General features: G+C 38.2%; 1 protein-coding gene across 1 annotated transcript in view; it reads left to right on the top strand.

Moving 5' to 3' along the window:
* The window catches only part of LOC124795587, a 115,529-nt gene that overhangs the window by 63,242 nt on the left and 31,625 nt on the right, over window positions 1-20,662 (top strand). The window lies entirely within an intron of this gene.

The raw sequence follows: 20,662 nt of genomic DNA, 5'->3' as shown, positions 1-20,662 counted from the left end.
GGTGGAAGCAGCTATTAGGTGATTTGCCAGGTTGTAATACAGTAATAATCTTTGAGCATTTAAATTCTTGTGGTCTATTACCAGTTTGAATAAAGTCTGTGAAAAAATAAGTCATCCAAACTGTTGTATATTTGCCTCAGTTTATTAGGAGTTTGAGGTGAATATTGTTAAACACTGGAGCTTTACTTGACTTGACATGTTTTAGTGCTTGTCAGATTTCTTTGCAAGTGAAGGGAAGGGATTATTTGGTTTTTGTGGCTTTAGGTTTTAGAGTTCTGAGTTCTCATTTCACTTTGATTGTGTGCACTTTGTCTTTTTTGCTTTAGATGCTGCTACCAGATGTGAAGCAGTGGCATTCATTTTAATTATTATCTTGTTCAGATAACTTACAGGGATGCAGCCAGATGCCATTGTTGACAATCGTCAATATTTTGACAGGTTCACACTGGCATTTTCAAGGCAAAACTGCAACAAGCAAGTGCTGCACAAAACCTTGCTTTACAGAGAAATTCTGGAAAGATAACACACTGTAAATACTAGCACCATCACACAACCAATGATACTGACATCAGAAGTTGTTGATAGTGAACATTAATGACTAGCAGGTGAGGTAACATTAACTCTTTCTCTCTGTCTTTTGACAGGGGAGAGAGCAGAATTCCATGTAGATTTTAAACAGAAACCTCCAACTCTGTTTATAAGATAGCATGCTAATTTAATTTCACCTGCTTCCTTAACAACACTATCACAATAGCTGCAAATGCATGTCAGAATCTCCATGCTGTTACATTCCATACAATGATCAGTACCAAGACAATGTTCCACAATAGCATTTTGTGTGACATAATGCTCAGTACACCAGTCCTCCACAGTTCTGACAGCCTGACCAATTTATGACATGCCAAACCTGAAAGGAATATGGTAGACACCTGTCTTATGCAAACAAAAATCATCCAATATAGAATCTAAAGGAACTTAATCTTAGACAGTGGTAAAAAATCACATTTAACATGATATTTCCACAAAATGCCATCAGTCCTGCATAAGCCAAAAGTGCCATAGTCTTTTGTGCATCCTTGGTATTATCATCACTCACTTCATGCATGTTTGTGGATGTGGGACAGCAGCTAGTCAAATATTTAACAAAGAAATTCGAAGAAAGGGCAGTGCAAGTTGAGAATTTATTTTATTTTATTTTCACTACCAGTTTCAACAATCAATATGCCATCCTCAGGCCTAAATGCATGTCTCAGAATTATCAATATTGGGATCCTGGGGCCATTTGTTTCTGGATGCCGTGAATTCTGACCTCAAGTGCTTCATTCGAAGGCTTGACTGCAACTTTGCTGCAGATGAGTTGCAGTCAGGTCTTTGGAAGAAGCACATTGAATTGCCAAAACCAGTAGCAATAATAAAATAACTTCTCAATTTGTGTGGTTGTTTGGCAGATTTCTTTGTTAAATTGTGCATGATTGGTTGACAGTGAGATATATGTCTGACCTGCTTTTTGCTACAATCATTCTGGTGAAAGGTGACCTCAAGGGGGGCTGGCACAGCTGACAAACTCTCAGAGTTTGAGATGATGTAGCCCCTGTGAATCAAGGTATGAAGTAATCCTTCACATCGAGCTGGATGGTACAACTATCAGCCTGTAGATACAGGTCAGTGTCAGTAGGCTTTCTACACTGAATCACCAAAGAAACTGATGTAGGCATGTGTATTCAAATACAGGCAGAATATGGCCCTGTGGTTGGGAGCGCCTATGCAAGACAACAAATGTCTGCACAGCTGTTAGATTGGTTACTACAGCTACAATGTCAGGTTATCAAGATTTAAATGAATTTGAATGTGGAGTTATAGTAGGTGCACAAGCTATGGGACACGGCATTGCCGAGGTAGTGACGAATTAGGGATTTTCCTGTACGACAATTTCACGTGTGTACCATGAACATCAGGAATCTGGTAAAACATCAATTCTCCAAAATTGCTGCAGCCAGAAAAAGATCCTGCAAGAATGGCACCAATGACAACTGAAGAGAATCATTCAGCATGACAGAAGTGCAACCCATTCCACAAATTGCTGCAGATTTCAATGCTGGGCTATCAGCAAGTGTCAGTGCCCAAACCATTCAACGAAACATCATTGATATGGGTTTTTGGAGCTGAACGCCCTCTCATGTACCCTTGATGACTGCATGAAACAAAGCTTTACACCTTGCCTGGGCCTGTCAACACCAACATTGGACTGTTGGTAACTGTAAACATGTCACCTGGTCGGATGAGTCTCATTTGAGACTGCATCAAGCAGATGGACATGTACAGGTATGGAGACAATCTCATGAATCCATGGACCTTGCATGTCAGCAGGGGACTGTTCAAGCTGGTGGAGGCTCTGTAATGGTGTGGGGAATGAGCAATTGGAGTGATAAGGGACCCTTGATATGTCTAGATGCGACTTTGACAGGTGATATGCCTAATCACCTGCATCCATTCATGTCCATAGTGCACTCTGATGGACTTGGGCAATTCCAGCAGGGCTATTCAACACCTCACATGTCCAGAATTGCTGCAGAGTGGTTCCAGGAACACTCTTCTTAGTTTAAACACTTCTGCTGGCCATCACACTCCCCACACATGTATGCATTGATCATACCTGGAATGGCATGCAATGTGAAGTGCTCCACTCCGTCATACTCTTGCAGATTTATGGACAGCCCTACAGGATTCATGGTGTTAGTTCCATCCAGCACTATTTCAGACATTAGTTGAGTCAATGCCACATTATGTTGTGGCACTTCTGCATGCTCATGGGTGCCCTACATGATATATTAGGCAGGTGTACCAGTTTCTTTGGCTCTTCAGTGTATAAACAGCATGTTCCAATGTACCATCAAACTTCCTCCAGACAAACACATCAAGGAAGGGAAGGCAGCCATCCCATTTCACCTCCATCATGAAACAAATATTCAAGTGGGTTGAATTCAGGTGTTTCAAAAAGTCATTCAAATTATTACTGCCATGAGACCAAACAATAAAACCATCATCTACATATCTAAAAAAATATGCTGGTTTCAAAGGTGCTGACTCCAATGTCTGTTCTTGAAGTCTTCTATAAACAAATTGGCAATAATAGGTGACAATGGGCTTCCCATCATATCTCCATCTCACTGCTCAAGTACTGGTTATTTGATAAAAAGTACATGGAATTCAACACATGTTGAAATAGGTTCATTTATTCAAAACCAAACCTAGCCTCAGTTAACTGTAACAAGTCAGACAGGGGAATGGGAGTGAAGAGAGCAGCCACATCAGAACTTGACCGAGTCATTCAAATGCATTCTCTCTAATTGATACAAGAAATCTGCTGAGTACTTAAGGTGACACTCATATTGACTTGCAAGTGGGCTCAAAAGAGCAGCAAGATACATTACTACATGATACATCAGATCATGAGTATTATTCACAACTGGCCTAGGAGGAATGCCTTCCCTATGGATCTTTGGAAGGGCAGCACAGTAAGAATTAAGACTCTTGATAGATTCATGTGATAAGGAACTTTTCTTCAGGGGGTTATTATTTGTTTTGCCAACACCCTTTGATAGGTCAGCACCAATCCTGCAATGTGCTGAATCAGAGAGTAAACACTGCATATCTAGGAACTTAATCCTGCTTATCCAAAGCAACTGTAGCATTGCTCTTGTCCACAAGTAAAATAGTATCCAGATCAACTCTAAGTTAATGTAAAGCAGTCTTCTCAGTTGTTGTTACTCTTGGGTGGATGTGCTCCAGTCAACATCAACATGTCTCCTGCAACAACAGGAGGTAGTATAATGTAACATATCACTTTTGTCAAAGTAATGTCTTGCACAATGTATTTAGGACTTATGAATGTTGATCATCAACTGCTGAAGAAATTAATGTAGTTTTGAAAATGGGACACATGTTGAACATGGTGTTTCTTCATATGTGCATCTTAACTGAATAGCAGTGAGATGGTGTAGCTACTCAATTGGATGAAAAAAATGGTGGCTCATGTTTGACCACACTTGTTGTTCTTAATGTTTTCTCCATTCAGTGGACCACTGCCTCAGAGTTGCACCAGCCTCTGTGGAAGAAGATGGCTATGACAATGCAGGAAACAATCACAGAACAAAAGAAATTTGTGTTAGTAGGGTCTGATTGTTACCAATGTGTTTGAGGTACACTTGTCAAGCACAGAAAGAATTGTTTGAAGTTGTTTCCAGAGTAACAATTTGTTTTAGTATATACAGTTTACAAAGGAAGGAAGTTGCTCATTTAGTAATGTGGACAGAAGTAGTCTACTGTTGAGTTTTCAGCAATCAGCAGTACGGCAAAAGGGAATAGAGATCAGCAATATAGATATACACAGTGTAGCTGGATGCTGAATGGGAGAGAGAGAGACAGAGAGACAGAGAGAGAGAGAGAGAGAGAGAGAGAGAGAGAGAGAGAGAGAGAGATTCTCAAGTCGAGACACAATCTGTTCTCCAGCACTAATGTATTGCATTACTCAGCAAAACTGTCAAATGGATACCCAGGAAATAGCCCATTTGTGGGGACCATCTCAGGATGGCGAATCTGTACTAATTTAGCAAGATATGTGAAAGAAATTAGTCATTTTTGTCATACTAAGTTTCAGTACATAAAGGTGTTTTTCTTGACTATGAGATTACCTGTAAAGATTACTTAGTGCAGCAGTCATTAATGCTGCTACATTTGAGAAGTGTTTATGAAGAATTGAGCTGTTGAGGAGAAAACTTGAAGTTCCTCAGTGGTACCGAAAGAAAAGAAGAAATTTAGCTTCTGAGAAATCGCTATTAAATTACTTGGCAACAATTACTACTCAGAATAAAATATGAGTCTACAATATAGAAGACTGACAATTCTAGTATCAGGTGGCTGTTTTTAAGTCATCAGTTCCATATCGTCACACACCACCTGACTGCAGTTATGTTGGCGATGTATCTAGTACCAGCGTTGGCACCGGGCACCACCACAGCAACTTCCTGCCACTGTGACGATCCAACTTTGCACCAACAACTCAGCACACTGAGCACCACTAAAACTCATGGGCAAGCTGTATTTGAAAAAAAATAATGCCTTTGTGAATGGTGTTGTGCATTGTGATGAATTAGAAGTGAGTGTCTGGCTAAAAAGTTTGTGTTATTGGGTTCTGGAATACTGGGCCAACAGACAACTCGTTAGCTCTTTTCACAGTGACTATTCAACATCCCCTTCCCCCCTATTTTTTAATATCTATGAGAAATAGAAGAATGGATGGTAGTATACAAGAGTGGTTCTAGGTGTGGAACATAAAGTTTAGGTAACAAATAGCAGGAGATTTAAGAAGAGTTCTTGACACTAAGCTAGATATTGCAAAGACTGAATTATGGACAGAGCTCAGTACTAAGTCTGACACTTCGATTGTGGATTTAAATGCAAAAATAGATACCATAAATGCTAGCCTCAAATAGCATATCTAGTAATCTTGTAAAGAGAAACAAGAGATAAGCACAAAAATAACCAACTTGAAAATAGTTTTATCCACTGTACAGGAAGATTTACATGTTGAGAAAAACAACAATGTGACCTTGTAAGGAATGAGGTTTTGGAACAGTTTAATGTGCTAGATTATAGCATAAAAAAATAGAATTGACTGAACATAGGTTGACAACACTAAATTAGCAGATATCAGACACACAGTTATAATTATACATGTTAGAGCAGGGTAAATATTCAGATATAACAGCTTCACCAGGCTTCACTTCTTCAACTTGGGAGGAGTGGGTAAATGAATCAATTACTTGAAAGGTACAAGAAATGATTCATTGATCAGTGCTCACTGTCCACAGTTGATTCATAAAAAAATCAGACTGGGGTAGTATGAAAGCTTGTGAGGAACTTAATAAAACAAAAAGGAATTAAGTAAATGGAAATTTAATGAAAGTAATTGGCTTTCATCAGAAATACTGGAAGAATTAAATTTTATTGGAGGAACAAACTTATCCAAACAGTTTCCTAATTTTAAGCTGGAAGGCGAAATTTATCCCACATACTTCTAGAGTATTTTCAAGATTTTTACTGAAATCCTGGGACGATGAAGAAAGAATTGATTTAGTTTTTAAATTCCCTTCCTAGAGTGATTCTAAAAAGAAATTTAAAAATGATTCTTGAGGATGTTGGTAAACCACGTGGATTACTCTCTGATGGCAGTTCACAGTTCCTACCCAAGAAAAATGGGCACTGGAATTCCTTGACTTGAAGTATTAAACAATAGTTGGGATATGTACAAGAAGTATACTGAATGGCATTTGACTAGGTGAAAATATCTAGACAAACCACTGGAAGAAAGTCATTTTGTCAGAGTGTTAGAAGGTTGCCTTTTCATGTCAGAAAAGAATTTCAGTATAGGGGCTGGACACCAGTAAATGATCTGTTAACTTCTGTGGAAGGATTAGATACATTAAATAAGGAACAGGTAGAGTACTTACAGAATGATAATAGAATATCAGGAAGAAAATCGTTATCTGTCCAAGTTTCCACACATGAATGGAAGTAAACTTTGAAAAGTAAGGAAGCATAGTGACTGTAATCAAATAACCACAGAGGTAATTAGTGAAATAATGTTATATCATCCAGTCTGAATAATCAGGCACTCATACCCACTAATAACAATGTGTATGCTCTGGGGAATCAGTCATTAGTGATTCATCCCTCAGAAAATAGTGGATGTTCTGGAACAGGGGGCAGCTCCAGGATTTAAGCAGAAACTGGTGGCTCTAAAATTCTCAGTTTCAACATGTGATTGGTTACTATGCAAAAAAAAAAAAAAATGAAAGGAAGAAATAACTTGCATGATCATCTGTGGAAAAATCTATGAAGTTAAAGTGGAAATACATTTAGACTCAGGCAGAGAAACATCATTTATACCCAGGAATTAACTTTAATTCTTTCAAGGAAATATCTGTGCTGTGTACTTCCTGTGATGGGAGTATTATAGTGGTCATTATGGTGAATAAAGGAAGGGTGATTAAAGAGGAAATGTGGTTGTTCATAAACTTCAATGACTGTGTTTGCAATCAAATGTTACTAGTAGTATGAGGCTTGAATTTTAACATATTTGTGGGATTAGATTGACTTTTGAACTGCAGAGGATCTTCAGATACCAAGAATAATATGGTAACATAGGAATTCCCAAATAAAACTTTTAAAATGTTATTCTGAAATGATACACTTGCTTTTAAATCTAAATTATGAACAGTAGTCCATATTCATATAGTGGCAACAGTGAAGGCTATAGCAGTGGATGACCAGTTAATGGGAGAAATAGAGGTAATAAAGAATATTTGTGAGAAAGCACACAAATTAGGAATAATAACTCAAGACCAAAAGTGAGATTTACAGAACATGTTATTACAATATAAAGGTGTTCACTCAGAGAAACCAGAAGTAACTGTTGATTAAGTCTGTAGTCATAAAATAAAAACCAAGAAGACTTTTCTTTTCGTGAACCAACCAGTGTTCCAATGAGTTTATGTACTGCCATCCATGATGAAATCAATAAAATGATTGACAGTGGTATCACTGAGCCATGTTACAGTGTTTACAACAACTCATTATTACTAGTAAAGAAACAGAAGGAGTGCACATAGTTTTAGGTGCAAGAACTTAAATGTATCGCAATGGAAAGGGATCAACCAATTATTGAAGAAGAGTTACTGTCTCGTTTTGAACAGATAAAATTTTTCAGTTTGATTAATTTAACAACTGGGTACTGACAAGTACTCTTGCACAAAGATTCAAGACCTTATTCAACCTTTCTTTTTGAGGGAAAATCTTATCAATTTAAGTTGTTGCCATTTGGCCTAAATATATCAGTAGCAATATTTACCTGTGCCCTGGACAGAGCTTTAGGGATGTAGCACTCACTATAAAGCTAACAAAATCACATTCTGGGATAGATGAGTTAAAAGTATTGGGGTATATGTTGAGAGTGACAGGTATAAAACCAGATTATGAACTTATTTGGCTTATCAGAGAGAGTCCTTAAGCAACTGCATTCGTTTTTAAGCCCAGCAGGATTTTATAGGCATTTCATAAAAGGACAAGTTATGAATAATTTGCATTTACTAGGGTTGATGAAATAGTGGGCCAAATGGTTCTGGAACAATGGTGCAATGGAAGCATTAAATAAGGCAAAGCAAGCTGTAGTGAATGATCAAATTTTAGGTCATCCATAAGGGCATCGGCCTTTTAAAAGTGGCTCAGGTGCATCAGGATATGATTTGGGAGCAGGGGATTGGGGCTACAGAAAGGGTGAACACATAACTGTAGTATTTGATAGTTGAAGCCCTAACAAGCATGAGCTGAGTTACACAGCCACAGATAAGGAATTGTTGGCAGTACTATGAGATTAAATAAATCTCAGATGCTTATATGTGGATTAAATATTATAGTATAAATGGGTCACTAAGCTTTATCTTTTGCAGTCGAAAGCAGACTGTCTCATAGGGGATTAATATGTTGGGTCATTTTCCTACAAGGGTTTCATATAGAAATACAGCATGTCAATGGTTCTCAGAATGTGGTCGCTGACATCCAGATTACCATTATGGATGAGTTTAATGACTAGAAGAGAAGGTCCTGGAGTGATATTTACAGTCAGTGTCTTGTTGATTAACTACACTAATAATGATTGTGCATCTTGGCAAGAAGAGTTAGGGAAGAAATACAGACAGATTAAGATCTAGGCAACTTGTGTACTTCTTGTTCACAAAAAAAATCTATCAAATAAAATAAAAGCTTGGTGGATAATACAACAAGGTACTTTGTTTTGGAAAGGGAATGTGTGTGTGTGTTTGTGTGTGTGTGTGTGTGTGTGTGTGTGTGTGTGTGTGTGTGCGTGTGTGTGTGCGTGTGAAGAATCTTGGAAGTTATGTACCTCACAATCAGCAAGATAGGATTTGCTATGGTTCATACATAAAGGGTATGGACACTATGGGATACAGAAATGCATGAAACTCATCATCATGTTCTGCTACTTTAAAAACCTAGTTCAGATGGCTAATTGAGTTTTACAGATTTGTGACTTGCATCAGAAAGTTAAAGATTTCAGTTGAGTAAAATACAGGTGGTATCTGGTTATACCTATGGCACTGCATGATTTAACAGCTGTAGATTTTTTTGACATTTACCAAAAGGAACAGGAGGGGTTTACTATGTATTTGTGTTACTAGAGTGTTGGTCAAAATATTTCAAACTGTATCCTATAAAGGTAACCAATAACCATTCAGTAATTAACTGTTCACATGAATATTTTGAGGATGTTGGTAAACCACGTGGATTACTCTCTGATGGCAGGTCACAGTTCCTAAGTACAGTAGAACATCAATTACCTAAATGTTGGTCAAGTGAACAACCACTTAACTAGCTTGTCTGTGCCACTCTCCCCCTGCTATGCTCCCCCCCCCCCCCCCTGCCCTTCATATCAGATCAGTTCCAAGTTGCCAACTATACTAGTCCCATTTGTGCTCTGTTACTATCATTTGTGTCACCCTTTGCTGCGTAATGTAAACATGTGATATAAAATGCCTAAAGATAAACATGCTGTCCTTTCTATGAGAGGTGAAGAAGAAATTAATAAAAGCTTGGACAGAGGTGAATCTGAAAGCAAGTTATCCAATGGGTACAAGGCTGGCAAGTTGATAATCATGGGGAAAAAGATGAGCACCACAAATTTTATATCAAAGCTTGATTCCTCTGATGTATTAACAAATCATAAAACTATGAAGCTTGCGATGAGTGTTGATCTAAATGACACTATTTACATACCGTTTTTACAAGAAGGTTCACAATGGAAACCTATGTCTGGTTCCATTCTATGTGGAAAGACAATTTAATTTAATGAAAATCTTGGTGGGCCATCGAATTTTAGAAGAAGCATGGGGTGGTTAAACCTCTTTAAGTCAAGACACAGTATTCATGAACTTCAAATACAGGGAGGAAAACTGTTGATTCTTTCAAAACCAAACTAAGGCGTGTATTGAGGTAAGAAGATTATGCCCCCAAAAACATTTACATTACTGATGAAACTGGGCTCAATTGGAAATTTTTGCCAAAAAGAACTCTTGCTTCATGTTGTGAATTAGCAGAACCTGGTCCTAAAATAAATAAGGACTGCATTACTGCTTCATCTTGTGCTAATGAAACTGGTAGCCACTGACTGCCAATGCTCATCATTGGTAAAAGTAAGAACCGCATTGTTTCAAACACATTAATATGCCCATACATGCCACAAAAGAGAACTTGAATGGATACTATGATTTTTATGGAATGGTTTATGGGCGTTTTTGGACCCTACGTAAAAGCTCTTCAGTTAAAGAATGGCAAAATGGAGAAAACATTGCTGCTCCTTGACAGTGCACCAGTTCATCCATCATGTGATATCTTCTCCTTATTACAGCTCATAGATCAAGGCATGGGACTTTCAAATGGTACTCCAGAAAAGAATTCATAAAAAGTTATTGTTAGAGAGAAAAAAGGAATGAGAAGAAAGTCTGTTAAGAAATTTTAAAAATATTGATTTGAAAGATGCATTCTACATGCTTAGAGCAGCATCATGTAGTATAAAGGGACAAATATGAAAAAAGCCTGGAATAAAATTTTTGTTCGATGGAATGTTATCAGTCAAATTGAAAATGACGAACAGAATGATTTGTCTGAAATACTCAACATGCTAAAGCAACTCTGTTGCCTTGAAGATGCATTCTACATGCTTAGAACAGCATCGTGTAGTATAAAGGAACAAATTTGAAAAAAACCTGGAATAAAATTTTTGTTTTGATGGAAAGTTCTCAAAGTTAAATTGAAAATAACAAACAGAATGATATATCAGTAATACTCAACATGCTAAAACAACTCTGTTGCCTTGAATGTGATGAAGAAAACATTCAAGAATAGATTAATGTTGATGACACAGATCCCAAGGTACAAAGTCATGTAGGATAGTAAACCTCAACACTGATGAAGCTGACATTGCCAGCATGTCACACTAGTGTTTCAGAAAATGAAGATAAAAATGTACCAGCTGCTTCTGAAGCATTTACATGCTTAGATACTGCCTTACAAGGTCTGAAGCTCAAGAGGAGAGTGACCAGTACCAGAAAAATAAGAATTTTTTGAAGTATCAATTCTATACATATGTACTGCACATGCAAAATGCATATGTATTACATATTTTTTGTTTACCATGCTATAATGCATACTTTTCTAGTGTACTTCCTTTTGCAATGATAAGAGATTCTTTTATTATAAATATTTGTGCTATTTGTAGTCTTCTGGGCCTGCTGGATAATGAACGTCTTTCAAGGATATAATAAATTTTGTACAGTCAGTTATGCTGCTATGGGTATTATCTTTTTATTTGAACTATAGGCCTATTTCAGCAGCACAGCCATTATCAGGTTATGTTTTCAAGTCCTGTCTTCAATGCAAAATCATCAATTCTGTTGCTGTATATTTCTTTATTGACTATATAGTTTCATTGTTATTTTTGTAGTTGTGTGTTCTGATAGGTTCTGACATTTCATTAATAATGATCAGAAATAAACTTAATTTACAGATGAAAGTTTGTGACAGCAATTATGTCAGGTGCTCAGCGATATTGTATGGCTGATGACTAAAAATACACTTTGATTATCGACATAAACTGGTTTTCTGAACATCCATGTCCCCCAGTTAGTTTGGGTAATTAAGTAATTCATTGAATGGGAAGAAATAAAACAACTGCTGTTGCTAAATATCATCTGCTGTCCATCCCATCAACACACAGGATGAAAGAGATTAGAAAGTTATGTCAGATATTCTGTTCAAGCTAACATACTACTTGGGCACAGGTGACACCAGAGTTTCAAAGCATCTTAAATGAATTTCCACACTTATTGACAGAATTATCCCCAATAGAAATAGAACTTAATTGGTGAACCATTGTTAAGGTTTTTTAATTGGCCATTAGAGAAAAGAGGAGACAAGAAAGAGGGAACTCAGAATATCGAATACCATCTAAGAAAACATGCAAGGAACAGATTGTGCCAGTATGATAAAAATGTGGCAGTGTCAGACTTTAAATTATATGCCTTATTGCTAGGGATAGGCTGTCACCTAGGCTTAAATCTGAAACACAAAACAAGCAAATTCTTCAATTGATATGAAGACCCTTACAAAATAGTGCGAATAGCACACCTAAAAGAAGTATTTCTTGCAGACCTATGAAAAGAAAAGAAAAAGGCCTCTACGTTGTCAACATTTTAAAGAAGTATATCACATAAAAATGAGATTGTAGGTTAGATGAAGACAGCCCATTGTGTTCCAAGGTATTTCGTCATACACTACACAAGTTGTGAGTATATTTAAGTTCAGTGCAAATAGTGGACCGAGTGGCATTATCCCCAAATGGTTTACAAATTGTTATGAAGATTACTAGATGTTAGTCATTTCAAATTTAATGGGGAGAAAGATGAGGACAGAATCTCAGACTAAAAACATTAGCTGACATGCTAACATGTAAATGATTAAAATATGAGAATAAAGTACTAATAACCATAGCACACAGTGTGTGACGAAGCAAGCTGGGATATTTTTAATTCCCCTCCTGTTTTGCCATCTGCTTCCTTAAAATTCGTTATTTCAATTTTAACTAATTACCATTAGCATACATGAGTATAATCTGTATTTTCATAAAAGAGAAATATTGGCCCTCAGTTTTAAAGTAAATAATACCAGATCTAATTTTGTGCTGCTTATACATGTTCAACAGTAAACTATTGTAGCAATATGTGGATGGTTCACCTGAAAACTATTAATGAGGCTTATGGAAAGTTAAACAATAGTGCACTGGCCATATTAAATGTGTATTATTAGGGGGTTGTGTAAACAGTGAAAGTAAAAGACTGTGCAGCACAACTGTGCGTATGTCAGCTATATTATTTTACAGTAGTCAGTGTCTAAATTACAAACCCCATTTTTCAGCCAGTATAGCAATGCAGTACATCAATACCGAGAGCAACAAATGAAGAAATAAAGCAGGCGGAACCACTACAAGTACATAGAAGTAGTAAACAAGAACAATGAATAGAGTGAATAGGTTCACAGAGGAGTGCAAGGGAATTTACTAGAAGCATGAGTTCAGGACTCTGAAACATAATTTAAACAACAGGAATGAGCCAATTTCTTAAGTTAAAGATAGTAAGGAGGATGGCATACTAGATTAGGGTAATGTACCCATGTATAAATTAGAGGAATGATTGGATGTATGGGTGAACCAAAAACACTGCTTGAATACTGCTCAACAGTGTGGGATCCGTACCAGATAAGATTGATAGAAGAGATAGCGAAGATCCAACGGAGAGCAGTGCACTTCATTACTGGATCATTTAGTAATCGCGAAAGTTAATAGGAATATAAAAAAAGGGAGGAAGGTTTATCTGTTTAGCAAGAGTAATAGAAGGCAGATTTCAGACTACCTAACAGATCAAAACGAAAATTTCTGTTCCGACACTGACAATGTTGAGTGTTTATGGAAAAAGTTCAAGGCAATCGTGAAATGCGTTTTAGACAGGTACGTGCTGAGTAAAACTGTGAGGGACGGGAAAAACCCACCGTGGTACAACAACAAAGTTAGGAAACTACTGCGAAAGCAGAGAGAGCTCCACTCCAAGTTTAAACGCAGCCAAAACCTCTCAGACAAACAGAAGCTAAACAATGTCAAAGTTAGCATAAGGAGGGCTATGCGTGAGGCGTTCAGTGAATTCGAAAGTAAAATTCTATGCACCGACTTGACAGAAAATCCTAGGAAGTTCTGGTCTTACGTTAAATCAGTAAGTGGCTCGAAACAGCATATCCAGACACTACGGGATGATGATGGCATTGAAACAGAGGATGACACGTGTAAAGCTGAAATACTAAACACTTTTTTCCAAAGCTGTTTCACAGAGGAAGACCGCACTGCAGTTCCTTCTCTAAATCCTCGCACAAACGAAAAAATGGCTGACATCGAAATAAGTGTCCAAGGAATAGAAAAGCAACTGGAATCACTCAATAGAGGAAAGTCCACTGGACCTGACGGGATACAAATTCGATTCTACACAGAGTACGCGAAAGAACTTGCCCCCCTTCTAACAGCCGTGTACCGCAAGTCTCTAGAGGAACAGAGGGTTCCAAATGATTGGAAAAGAGCACAGATAGTCCCAGTCTTCAAGAAGGGTCGTCGAGCAGATGCGCAAAACTATAGACCTATATCTCTGACATCGATCTGTTGTAGAATTTTAGAACATGTTTTTTGCTTGAGTATCATGTCGTTTTTGGAAACCCAGAATCTACTATGTAGGAATCAACATGGATTCCGGAAACAGCGATCGTGTGAGACCCAACTCGCTTTATTTGTTCATGAGACCCAGAAAATATTAGATACAGGCTCCCAGGTAGATGCTATTTTTCTTGACTTCCGGAAGGCGTTCAATACAGTTCCACACTGTCGCCTGATAAACAAAGTAAGAGCCTACGGAATATCAGACCAGCTGTGTGGCTGGACTGAAGAGTTTCTAGCAAACAGAACACAGCATGTTGTTATCAATGGAGAGACGTGATAAAGTAACCTCTGGCGTGCCACAGGGGAGTGTTATGGGACCATTGCTTTTCACAATATATATAAATGACCTAGTAGATAGTGTCGGAAGTTCCATGCGGCTTTTCGCGGATGATGCTCTAGTATACAGAGAAGTTGGAGCATTAGAAAATTGTAGCGAAATGCAGGAAGATTTGCAGCGGATAGGCACTTGGTGCAGGGAGTGGCAACTGACCCTTAACATAGACAAATGTAATGTATTGCGAATACATAGGAAGAAGGATCCTTTATTGTATGATTATATGATAGCGGAACAAACACTGGTAGCAGTTACTTCTGTAAAATATCTGGGAGTATGCGTGCGGAACGATTTGAAGTGGAATGATCATATAAAATTAATTGTTGGTAAGGCGGGTACCAGGTTGAGATTCATTGGGAGAGTGCTTAGAAAATGTAGTCCATCAACAAAGGAGGTGGCTTACAAAACACTCGTTCGACCTATACTTGAGTATTGCTCATCAGTGTGGGATCCGTACCAGATTGGTCTGACGGAGGAGATAGAGAAGATCCAAAGAAGAGCGGCGCGTTTCGTCACAGGGTTATTTGGTAACCGTGATAGCGTTACGGAGATGTTTAATAAACTCAAGTGGCAGACTCTGCAAGAGAGGCGCTCTGCATCGCGGTGTAGCTTGCTCGCCAGGTTTCGAGAGGGTGCGTTTCTGGATGAGGTATCAAATATATTGCTTCCCCCTACTTATACCTCCCGAGGAGATCACGAATGTAAAATTAGAGAGATTAGAGCGCGCACGGAGGCTTTCAGACAGTCGTTCTTCCCGCGAGCCATACGCGACTGGAACAGGAAAGGGAGGTAATGACAGTGGCACATAAAGTGCCCTCCGCCACACACCGTTGGGTGGCTTGTGGAGTATAAATGTAGATGTAGATGTAGATATGATAGATAAACTCCAGTGGAAGACTCTGCAGGAGAGATGCTCAGTAGCTCGGTACGGGCTTTTGTTAAAGTTTCGAGAACATACCTTCACCAAAGAGTCAAGCAGTATATTGCTCCCTCCTACGTTATATCTCGCGAAGAGACCATGAGGATAAAATCAGAGAGATTAGAGCCCACACAGAAGCATACCAACAATCCTTCTTTCCACGAACAATACGAGACTGGAATAGAAGGGAGAACCGATAAGAGGTACTCAGGGTACCCTCCGCCACACACCGTCAGGTGGCTTGCGGAGTATGGATGTAGATGTAGAAAGTATGAATCAACACTACAAGGAGAGTATAAAGAACCACCTCTGTCAGTAGTTTAGGTAACGATGTAGGAGTTGGCTTTCTGTGGAAGGTAGTGTATGCTGAATTCCTACAGAGTTAGGATGCTGACAGCTCATTTGACTGATTCCCAAGTTGTGAGAGATAAATGTATTTTACTGCTTTTAGTAGTTCACTGTTAATTACAGGTACTACGTAAATGATATAAAGAAATGTGTCTGAGCTTTGTGTGTGTGACAAATAATAGCAGACGAGAAATCTAGTTAGTTGGGCAGTTTGTGGGTGTTACTGTTTAGAGCTATGTAACTCGTCAGGTTCAGTATCAGAAAGGGATTGTTGTCAGTGGATGGCATAAGTGTGTTCAAAATATATGATTGCTGGTGCTAATTGGGGACAAATAAAGAGAAATATACCTTCATTCATTTGTAAAGTTTTATATGAGTTTGAGGTCGAGTAGCATATAGTATATTTGAAAAGAATTTTAGTATTGGTGATATTATGTTTGTTTTTGTTTTTGGGAAACATCATGGTTGTGTTAATGTATACTTTTGTAGTGGTACTTAGCCTAAGAAAGATTAAGTAAGAGGACCATACGTGTTACCTCTCTTACACTGAAAGGGAATTAACATCAAGATGCTAATAGCTAATTATATCTTCAAATAGAAATAGAAATAGATTCAAAAGTTTATAACAAAAGGGAAAGCTTATACATTCTCTTAAAATTGGTAGTATGTTATATAAACTGAAAAAGAAGTCTGATTAAATTAAGCTTGTGGTACTGAGCATATAAATAGAAAGAAACAGTAGAGATTATAGATATGAAGACATTAATTAATACTCCTCAAACCTGTTATGTGTAATGCATTACCTAAGAATTTTCTAACAAGATTTGTAAGTATTATGGTTATGTAGTTTTGTAGATTTTGTAACAGAGATGGCATCATTCATCTCAGGCAGGGCATATATAGTGTGACACACCACTTTGTTAAAGTTATGTGTTGCACAGTGTATTTAGGACCAACAAATGATGATCATGAATTGCTGAAGAAATTAAGTTAGTTTTGAAGGTGGGACATGAATGTTGAGTGTGGGATTTCTCTGTAGGTGTATCTTAACCGGATGGCAATGGAGATGGTGTTGCTACTGGGCAGGGCAACACTATTGGTGGCTCATGTTTGGCCACACTTGTTGTTAATACCTTAATATTTTCTCTGTGCTGTGGACCCCTGCCTTGGAGCTACACCAACTTCCATGGAAGAAGATGACTGTGACAATGCATGAAAAAGTCATGGAACAAATGAAATTTGAGTTTGAAGGGGCTGCTATGAACTGTGACACTGATTGTTGACAATTTATTTGATATACACTTGTCGAGCAGACAGAGAATTGTTTGAAGCTGCTTCCAGAGTAAAAAGTTGTTATAATATTTGTGGTTTATGAAAGAAGAAAGTTCTCTCATTTAGTAGTGTGGAGACAAGTAGCCTACTGTTGAGTTTTCAGCACTCAGCTGCAAACCAAAAAGGAGAAGTCAATGATACAACGTGTACACAGTATAGCTGGATGCCAAATTGGAAAGAGAGATAGAGTTTTTCAATTCAAGATACAGGTAACAAGAAAAAAGCATTTTTACAGGAACAGCCTACCCTCCAGCTAATGTATTGCATTATTCAGCAAAACCACCATGGAGGTACCCAGGAAACATTTCAGTAGTTTAAAACCAGCCTATTTAACAGAAGTAATAAAATGAATCCCTGGCAAATGCTTGGGAGTTGGTGGAAAATTTAAACATTTCCCTAGTACATATAAAGCTGTGTTGTCAAAAGCTTTCTCTGCAAGACTTATCACAGAACATCATGATGTAGATGCCAAGAAAGCTTTTAAACTTTGCCAAATGCCAGGCAGTTACAGAATGAAATTCCCATTCAGACTGCAATATGAACTACTGTCCAACAGATCTCAAGAAAAAGCCATAATTTTTGTACAAATCATTAAATAAAGCTGAAACAATTGCTTGGAAGCAAAATTCAACCGTCAATGAGTGTGATGGATCCTTTCATGATGTTGCTTGATGTGACTTGAGAATTAGTATGATGCATAACTTTGGCAAACATTGGAACAATATTTTCATTGAAACATCTCAACAAAAATTACAATCCATATTGCAGTTTCACTCTAGAGCTGCAGAGTTATCCAGCCTCCACAAGCAACAATAAATTATAAATTTCCTCCAATTAGGGGTTTAGAGCTGCAGTTGTTTTGATCCAGTAGGAGTACATTCAAAAGATGTAGTGTTTACTGTTTGATTCAGCATATCAGAAGATTGGTGCTGATCCTACAAAGAGTACAAAAAGAAAGACTAACAGCCTCCTGGAGAAAAGTTCCTTGTCATGGGAGAATATCAGGAGTCTTAATTTTTAGTATGCTGTCCTCCAAGGTTATATAACTTTCTGAAGGTCCACAAAGACGGGATTACTCAGAGGCCGATTGTGAGTAACGTTGGCACTCCAACATATTGCATACCAAAACCTCTTGCTACACTATTGAGCCCACTAGTAGATTAGTATGAGTATCATGTTAAGAATTCAGCAGATTTCTTACTTTGATTATAGGGAATATGTTGAATGACTCTTATTCTCTGATTAAGTTCTGATGTGGTCTCTCTCTTCCCTCCTGTACCCCCTGTCTGATTCGTTACAGTTAATTGAGTTTAGGTTTTGTTTTTAATAAATGAACCTATTTTGACATTGTATATGAAGATGGTATCTGTTCTTTCGGACATGTCTGAAAGGACAGATACGATTGGTGATCTTGTAGCTCTCGTAGAATGAAACTACAATGACATCCAGATCATTAGCTGCTTACAGACATTGATAAATATCTATGGGCACAGTTGAAAATGTGTGCACTGATGGGGACTTGAACGTGGGATCTCCTGCTTATATGGCAGACACTGTATCTGACTGAGCCATCGAGGACACAGAGGATAGTGTGACTGCAGGGACTTGTCTCTGGCATGCTCCCCGTGTGACCCACATTTCCAACTTGCTGTTCACACACTACATTTGTAGTGCCCCTGCCCACTATACTCATTACTCATGGCAGTCAATCTACAGATTCCTGTAAGAGCTCTAGCAATGTGAGTGCATCCGTACTGAAGATCATTGGTTGGTAAGCCTTATCTATATGAAGATGGTATCTGTTCTTTCAGACATGTCCAAAAGAACAAATCTTCATGTAGATAAGGATTAATGGCCAGTGACCTCCTTCGGTATGGATGCACTCACATTGCTTGAACTCTTACAGGAATCGCTAGATTGACTGCCGTGAGTAATGAGTGTAGTGGGCAGGGGTACTACAAATGTAGTGTGTGGACAGTAAGTAGGAAAAGTGGGTCTCACACAGGGAGTGTGCCAGAGATAAGTCTCTGCTATCGCACTATCCTCTGTGTCCTCGATGGCTCAGTTGGATAGAGCGTCTGCCATGTAAGCAGGAGATCTCGAGTTTGAGACCCAGTTGGGGCACACATTTTCAACTGTCCCCTGTTTATATTTATCAATGCCTGTAAGCAGCTAATGGTCTGGGTTTCATTGTAATTTCAGCTTTTGAAATTTGTTGAATTCCATGTACTTTTTATTAAATCTCCAGTTTAATAAGCAGACAGATGGAGTTGAAATGGGAAGCCCGTTATCACCTGTTATTGCCAATTTGTCTATAGAAGACTTTGAGTAACATGTATTGGAGTAACTAGCTTTTAAACATGGATGTTTTCTAGCATCTGTAGATGATATTTTTGCTGTTTGGCCTCATGGCAATGAGAGAATTTGAATAAATTTTTAGAACACATGAATTCAACCCACCTGAATATTTGTTTCATGATGGTGTAGACAAGGTGACTATCCTGATGTGCTGATCAGGACAAAGGTTGATTGTAAGTTGGGACATGCCATTTACAGGAAGCCTAATCACATTGACTTGTTTCTACAGGCTGATAGTAGTCATCATCTGGCTCAATGTGAAGAGGACAAAGGTTGATTGTGACTTGGGACATGCCATTTACAGGAAGCTTAATCACAACTTGTTTCTACATGCTGATAGTAGTCATCATCTGGCTCAATGTGAAGAGGTACTTCATACCTTGGTTCACAGGGCCCATGTTGTCTTGGACCCGGTAAGTTTGTCAGCTGAGTCAGCCCATATTGAGGTTATCTTCTTTTTCAAAATGGTTGTAGTGAAAGACAGATCAAACACGCATTGCACTAGCAGCCAACCATGCACATGATGATAATACCAAGATGGCACTGAAGTCTGTGGCATGTTTGCCTTATGCAGGGAGCATTTCCAACAGGATTGCTGGTATTTTGCAGAAATATGATTGGATATGTGTTTTTCAAACACTAACTAAGAGAGAGTCCTTTTAAGTTCCATCAAGGATGGTCTCAGTTTGCATAAGGCAGGAGTCTACCATATTCCTCGCAGTTGTGGCATATTGTATTTTGATCAAACTATCAGGAATGTGGAGGACAGATGTACTGAGCACAAATGTCACACTCTTACAACAGCTGAGGAAATCTACTATTTCAGAACATTGTCAGTCACCAGTCATCCTATTGAATATAACAACATGCACATTGTGACATGTACTTCCAGCTCTTGGGATACTGTTGTGAAGGAAGCAATTGGTGTTAAGTTAGCAAGTAACCTTATAAATGGAGATAGAGGTTTTCGTTTAAATTCTCATGCAGA

The sequence above is a fragment of the Schistocerca piceifrons genome, chromosome 4, assembly GCF_021461385.2.
Source record: "Schistocerca piceifrons isolate TAMUIC-IGC-003096 chromosome 4, iqSchPice1.1, whole genome shotgun sequence".
NCBI classification, from domain to species: Eukaryota; Metazoa; Arthropoda; class Insecta; order Orthoptera; family Acrididae; genus Schistocerca; species Schistocerca piceifrons.
Note: the sequence above shows the minus strand (reverse complement) of the source record. Positions and strands in the feature narration are given on the sequence as shown.